Consider the following 8040-nt stretch of genomic DNA (forward strand, 5'->3'; position numbering starts at 1 on the left):
CAAAACCTGATGACCTATGACCTCTTTAAAATATGGAAGGGAAAGTCTGAATTATCTCCTTTCGCCAATAGCTTCCAACCATAATGCCATCATTCAGCTGAGGGTAAATAATAGGGGATTATCTCCCTCTCCTGTTAGCTATCACCTTCTAGCAGTTCCCAAAAGACCAGTAGAAATCTCCTAAAGTGCAAACATGGCCCAAGAATCTCCATTCTGGAGTTAAGTATAGCCCCTGGTTCGAATGAGTCCCTTAGGATTCCCATGCATTCAGCTATGCATAGCTTGCAGCGTTTCATCCCATTTATGTAGAGGTCTGAGTTTTTGAGGATTTTCCATAAGATGGAGTGTGGAACTCTTTCGTCTTCTAGTTGCCATATGTGGCTGGCCAGCGATGTTATGTATCTCCTTTCCAGGACTTTGAAGGATCCATGGTTGAGAAAATGAATTTCTGGTCCAACAAATATATTTCTGTAGACTTGCAATGTCGGTGTTGTACCTATTATTGTTGTTCACGCCACTGTAGCTGCTGTTGATGTAGTTGTAACTGCTGTTGCTGTTGCTATGTCAAAGCAAGGGCTGCTGGTGTTAGTGGTGGTGGTTGCATCGGTAATGTTACTGCCCCTGCATATGTTACCAGCAAAGCACTTCTTTATGTTGTTACTAATGCTGCCAATGTTGTTGCTGCCATACATACACACATATATATACACACACCTGTGGGTGTATGTGTGTGTGTATTCTCTTTCTCTGTTTACTTGTTTCAGTCATTTGACTGCGGCCATGCTGGAGCACCGCCTTTAATCGAGCAACTCGACACCAGGACTTATTCTTTGTAAGCCCAGTACTTATTCTATCAGTCTCTTTTGCCGAACCGCTAAGTGACGGGTACATAAACACACCAGCATCGGTTGCCAAGCAATGCCAGGGGGACAAACACAAACATACACTCACGTACATATATCCGATGGGCTTCTTTCAGTTTCCATCTACCAAATCCACTCACAAGGCTTTGGTCGGCCCGAGGCTATAGCACTGCGTTGCCCGAGGTGCCACGCAGTGGGACTGAACCCGGAACCATGTGGTTGGTAAGCAAGCTACTTACCACTCAGCCACTCCTGCGCCTATATATATATATATATGTGTGTGTGTGTGTGTGTGTGTGTGTACCCTATATATATGTGTGTGAGCATGTACATGTTGGATATATATATATATCTTATATAAATACATGTATAGGTATGTATATAATCTATAAATATATATGTATATATATAATATATAATTATATATATATACATATATATATATACATATATATATATATATAACGGGAAGCTTTATGAAAATAGACAAAAGACGAAGGCAGGTTTACGGAAATAAGCAAAAGACGAAGGCAGGTGGAATACAAACAAACAATTGTATTAGTATGGCGCTCAGGTATATAAATAAAACAAGTCTTTAACGTTTCGAGCCTACGCTCTTCAACAGAAAGATACACAGAGAAAAAACACAGAAAGAAGGAGAGAAAAAAAATGCGTGCAGAGGCTAGCGAATCAACATGGCGATCTGATTTGCCAGTTTAGCCAATAAAAACACACACACTATATATTTGGTGTTATTTTGCTTCAGTGTTATTTATTTTTTACATTAATCTTAATCTTATTTCGGCCAGAGTTCTTTTGTCACACTCCTGTGACCGCATCAGTGGTCCTTTGTTTTCTTCTTTCTTATTTGTGTTTCTCCCTACTAACCGTCAGCCATTTTGTATTTCTATTGTATGTCTTCATTTGCGCATGCTTATATCTCTATGTGCGTCTATGTTTATTTAGTGTGTGTATGTGTGGGGATGCCTGTAATATTTGTATCTTCTGTTTATATACGTTCATGTAATTTGTATTTTGTTTTTGTTGTTGTTTTTGTTTATTCTTATTTTGTTCATGTGTTTACATCCACTTATTATTATCATTACATATGCTTGTATGTATGTGTGTATGTATAACAACGATACTAGTAATAATAATAATAAATCGAATCGATAAAAAAATACAATATATATATATATATCTTAATCTTATTTCGGCCAGAGTTCTTTCACTTAGGCGCAGGAGTGGCTGTGTGGTAAGTAGCTTGCTAACCAACCACATGGTTCCGGGTTCAGTCCCACTGCATGGCACCTTGGGCAAATGTCTTCTAATATAGCCCCAGGCCGACCAATGCCTTGCGAGTGGATTTGGTAGACGGAAGCTGAAAGAAGCCTGTCGTATATATATGTATATATATATATGTGTGTGTGTGTATGTGTTTGTGTGTCTGTGTTTGTCCCCCTGGCATTGCTTGACAACCGATGCTAGTGTGTTTGCATTCCCGTCATTTAGCGGTTTGGCAAAGGAGACTGAGAGAATAAGTACTGGACTTACAAAGATTTGCTCGACTAAAGGCGGTGCTCCAGCATGGCCGCAGTCAAATGACTGAAACAAGTAAAAGAGTAAAGAGTAATATATATATATATAATATATATATATATATATATATATATAAGTGAGAAAGTTGGTATGTGAAAGCATGTGGTTGAATATATAGAAAATAGTAAAAAGTGAAAAAACTACAGAAGGCTTGTTTTAGAAGGTTAAAAAATATATATTTGAGTCATTATGTCTGAAGAATGTTATAAATTTTTTTCCTACAATGACATAGTTTTTGAAGAAAGACTGGTTTCGCGTTCAGCTTTTCAAATTTCTTACATCGTTATGTTTACGTTAAGAAGTGTGAAGGAGAGTGAAAGAGAGTTCCAGGTAAGGGGATGTAATAAGTGATTTCTTCCGGTGTAAGGGAGATAATCGCTTAATATTTCTTGCTTTTCTTTTGGAGTGAGTTTCTCTGTATAAGAATGTTGGAATGGTTAAGTTTGGGCTTGTATTTTTCAATGAAGAATGTTTCCTTGTTTAGTCTAATTTGTGTTGGTGTTTCGATAGCACATTGGTAAAATGGAAAGATTAAAAATTGTGGGTGTGCTGAAAGTGTAACGGCTAGAGTAAGAATAGCCTGGGCAAAGTTTAGGGAGCTCTTACCTCAGCTGGTGACTAAAGGCCTCTCGCTCAGAGTAAAAGGCAGACTGTATGATGCATGTGTACGAACAGCCATGCTACATGGCAGTGAAACATGGGCCGTGACTGCTGAGGACATGCGTAAGCTCGTGAGAAATGAAGCCAGTATGCTCCGATGGATGTGTAATGTCAGTGTGCATGCTCGACAGAGCGTTAGTACCCTGAGAGAAATGTTGGACTTATGGAGCATCAGTTGTGGTGTGCAAGAGAGACGATTGCGCTGGTATGGTCATGTGGCAAGAATAGATGAAGATAGGTGTGTGAAATAGTGCCAATCCCTAGCAGTGGAGGGAACCCGTGGAAGAGGTAGACCCAGGAAAACTTGGGACGAGGTGGTGAAGCACGACCTTCGAACTTTAAGCACCATCCAAATCGTGGCCGAAGCCAGTGCCGCCTCGACTGGCTTCCGTGCAGGTGGCACGTAAAATGCACCAATCCGACCGTGGCCGATGCCAGCCTCGCCTGACTCCAGTGCAGGTGGCACGTAAAAAGCACCCACTACACTCACGGAGTGGTTGGCATTAGGAAGGGCATCCAGCTGTAGAAACATTGCCAGATAAGACGGGAGCCTGGGGCAGCCTTCTGGCTTCCCAGATCCCCGGTCGAACCGTCCAACCCATGCTAGCATGGAGAATGGACGTTAAACGATGATGATGATGATGATGATATATAACATATCATATATATATATATTATATACATATCATATATATAATATAATACATATCATATCATATATATATATATATATATATATATATATATACATATCAATATATATATATATATTATGTATCATATATATATATATATATATATATATATATATATATATATATATATATCTATATATATATATATATATTATATATATATATATATTTTATATATATTATATAATATATATATATATATATATAATCATATATATATATATCATATATATATAGCAACTTTGACTATTGCTCTCAGCTATGGTCACCATCCAGTGTCAAGTTGATCACAGAACTTGAGGCGATCCAACGAAGCTACACAAAAAAGATAGCCCTTGTACAGCATATAAGCTACTGGGAAAGATTCAAGAGATTAAAACTCTATTCCTTGGAGCGTAGGCGAAAAATATATGCCATAATACACATCTGGAAGATCCTGGAAGGACTTGTCCCAAACTTTGGCATCGAGAGTTACACAAATGCCAGAACTGGGCACCACTGATGTAGGACAAGATACTGTGACATTTACTTCTCCTGTATGTGTGTATTTTTATAAGAGAATATCATGTAATAATTGAAGTAGAAGAAAGATTAATATCATACATGAACTTGTGTTTGTTTATGATAGCTAAGGCGGTGATAGACAGCTAATGCTTGCATGAATGCGATGCGATCTCTGCCCAGTATGCCGAAGTGAAGAATGCATTAAGTAAATAAAAAGCAAGCGATTATTAGAGAGCAATAGCCGCCTTAGCCGCATGCATAAACGCGATGCGTCCGTGTGATATATACACTAACGGACACACACTCACGAGCGATATCGCCGCCGAGATGACAGCTTTTCGATCGATCGCATCACCGGCCGCCAAGTCTTTGCTCGCTCCAAACGCTATTGCTCTCTACTACAAATCGCTTGCCTGCATCCAACTTTATTACTAATATAATCATCGTCGTCGTCGTTGTCATTATCATCATCATCGATTAATGTCCGTTTTCCATGATGGCATGGGTTGGACAGTTTGACTGAAATCTTGGAGAGCCAGCTGCTGCAACAGGCTCCAATCTAGTCTAGCTTAATTTCTACATCTAAATGTCCTTCCTAACGCCAACTATTTTGAGAGTGTAGTGGTTGTTCTTTATGTCCCATCGGCACAGGTGCCAGCTAGCGGGTCACCAGCCCCCAGCTACGGTATTGGTTTTACTTGACACAAGCATACTGCAAGCTTACGCATGTCCTCGGCATTCATGGCCCATGTTTCACTACCGTATAGCATGGCAGTTCACACACATGCATCATACAGTCCATCTTTCCCCTGAGTGAGGGGCCATTAGCTGCCAGCAGAGGTAGGAGCTCCCTGAATTTGCCCAGGCTATTATTACTCTAGTTGCTACACTCACAGAGCAATCACTCCCACTACATACTTGGTCGCCTAGGTAGTAGAAAGTGTTTACTACTTCTAGTTTCTTCCCCAGGCATGTAATGGAAGCTGTTTTCTGAACACCTTCAGTGTTTATTGCCCCACTGCATCTGCCACACACAAGAAATAATTTTCCCGTTAACCTTCCTTTGATATTGCTGCACCTTTTATGTGTCCATAGCTTACACCGGGTGCATCGTATGGAGTTTCTACCAATGCCTTTTCTACAGAGGAGTTTGTGATTTGACAGCCTGCACACTAACTAAAATTTTGGTTTTGGCTAGGTTAACCCTAAGGGCATTCAATTCTAGACTTTGCTTCCACACTCTAACCTTTGGCTCCAGTTCCGGCAGTGACTCTGCTATTAGTGCAAGGTCATCAGCATAGAGGAGCAGCCTGTCTTGAATTCCTCTGTTATTGCCTGGAGGACTATAATGAATAAGAGGGGGCTGAGGACTGATCTTAGGTTGACCCTTACCCCTACCTGATATTCTTCACTGTACTCGTTGCCAACCGTCACCTTACTGTACACGGCTTGTACAGCTCTCAATAAACATTCATCCATGCCTAGTCTCCTCATTGACCACCAGATAGGGGATCGGGGGACCCTGTCAATGAAAGCCAGGTACAGAGTTTTATCTTGGACTAGCTATTTCTCCTGCATCTGTCTTATCAGAAATATAGCATCAGTGGTGCTTTCCCCTGGCACGAACCGAAACTGCATCTCATCTAGACTGCCTCTCTCCCTAATTACTTGGGCTATGACCCTCTCCGTGACCTTCATTACCTGATCCAACAACTTGATACCTCTGTAATTATTTGAATCTAATGTGTCACCTTTACCTTTGTTAACAGTTGACTATGGTGCTGCTACACCAGTCATTGGGTATGACTCCTTCATGTATCACCTGGTTGACTAGGCTATAGCCGACACTGCCAGATATTTTGAGCATCTCTGTGGTGATTCCTGATTGTCCGGGGGCTTTCCCTGTCTTCATACCCTTAATTGCTTTACCTACCAAGGCACTGTCAATTTAGATAGATAGCTGGTCCCTCTGTTGGGCCGGCATTTGGCAGACTCTCTTTCACACATTCATTCACTTTATTTAGCAAACTTTCATAATGGCGTCTCCAAACCTGTCTCTTTGCAGCTTCGTTTAAAGCAAGTGAACCATCACCCATGAGGACACATTTCTCTCCTAGGACATCTCGATTCTCTCTCACACACTGTCTGGCAACAGGAAAATACTTCAAGTCTTTGGTCATCACGGCGCAGAACATTGGCAAATTTTTCCTTATCTGCTTCCCCTCTGGCCAAATAAACCTATCTCCTAGCTTCCCTTTTGGCAGTCTGATACAATTCCCTGCTATCACCGGTCTTCCAGTCCTTCAAAGCCTGTTTCTTTTCCTTACTAGCCCTGTCAACAACATTGTTCCACCACCATGATACCTAGGGTTGAGAGGAGACTTTGCACCATCCACAGATCTGGTCACTAGCCCTCAAAAGGTTGTCCTGTAGAAACCTCCAGTTGTCTTCCACAGCTTTGAGTAATATGTCTCTCAATCTCTTTTTGCAGGATCCTTAAGCTTCCAAACCCTTCTCCTCCATTCTGGTTGTCTTCTGGGCATCCATTTAGCCCTGATCCTGAAGTCGCTAACTACTAATCTATGTTGTGGGGTACATTCTTCACCTGGGAAGGTTTGGGCATTTACAAGTAGTCGTCTTTCCTGTTTCCTAGTGAGGTTGTAGTCATTTTGACTAGTGTGTCTACCAGATTGGTAGGTGACTAAATGGCCCTGAATATGCTAATCGATTACCATTTAGTAATTATGATACTTCTACAATTGAAGATAATTTTAATAAATAATGAATTTATGTATTGTGGCATTTGATTCTTGTCAATTGTCTACATTGTTCACATAAATGCCAGTACCAGGCAGAGGTGGTTTCCAGCAGTAAGAGAAGCTTAAGAATAAATAAATGGAAATTTGTCGGCAGAACAAAGTTAGCAACCTCTTACACTCTCAGTGTTGTGATGAGAGCCAAGGTACCCTCTTGTGAGGAATGGATTGAACCGAGAGAGTGTATATAGTTTGTGTTATTTCATAGTGAAGTTCGAGAGTGTGGGTTGGTTTGTTCATTTGGAATATTTATTGGTTCCTGAGAGATAGTTATGTTGTTATTGCTGCTGCATTATCTTATTTTATCACACTGGTACCACATATTTCAGGCCATTATCGCAATAGTGGTGGTACTACTATATGGATACAAACCATGTTACAGCATCTGGCGACAAAAGGCTCGAAGATCACGTAGCATGTATTCACCTGCAAACTAAGCATTAATTCTTTCTTACCAGATTGTCATCCTTCTGAAATTCCCTTGTCCATGTTATTTCCTCTGCAGCCATCCACACATTTTATTCAAGATCAACTGTCAATCTTACCAGTTTTGAAGGCACAGCTCTTGTCTCAGAAGGAATGCAAAAGGCAAGGATACAACCCCCTTTATCCAGCCAAATTGTTCAAATAAAACATGGGAAAAAAAACCCTAACACCCACTACTATTCCTGTGAATTAGTAAGCTGTAAACCTATATCAAACTGAGCCCACATCATCATCTTTAACATTTCTCACAGCTAGAACCCTTTTACTAAATATCTTATCCAATCATTTATCTCCAGAATGGCAGCTTCTACATGGAATCACCTTCTCAGCAGACATTAATTTACACAAGTTGAAAAAAGACATCATCTACATTCACATTAACAGTTTAGGAAAGCCTGCAGATGTTCTCTTGCTCGC

Source organism: Octopus sinensis, linkage group LG15 (assembly GCF_006345805.1).
Source record: "Octopus sinensis linkage group LG15, ASM634580v1, whole genome shotgun sequence".
Taxonomy (NCBI): Eukaryota; Metazoa; Mollusca; class Cephalopoda; order Octopoda; family Octopodidae; genus Octopus; species Octopus sinensis.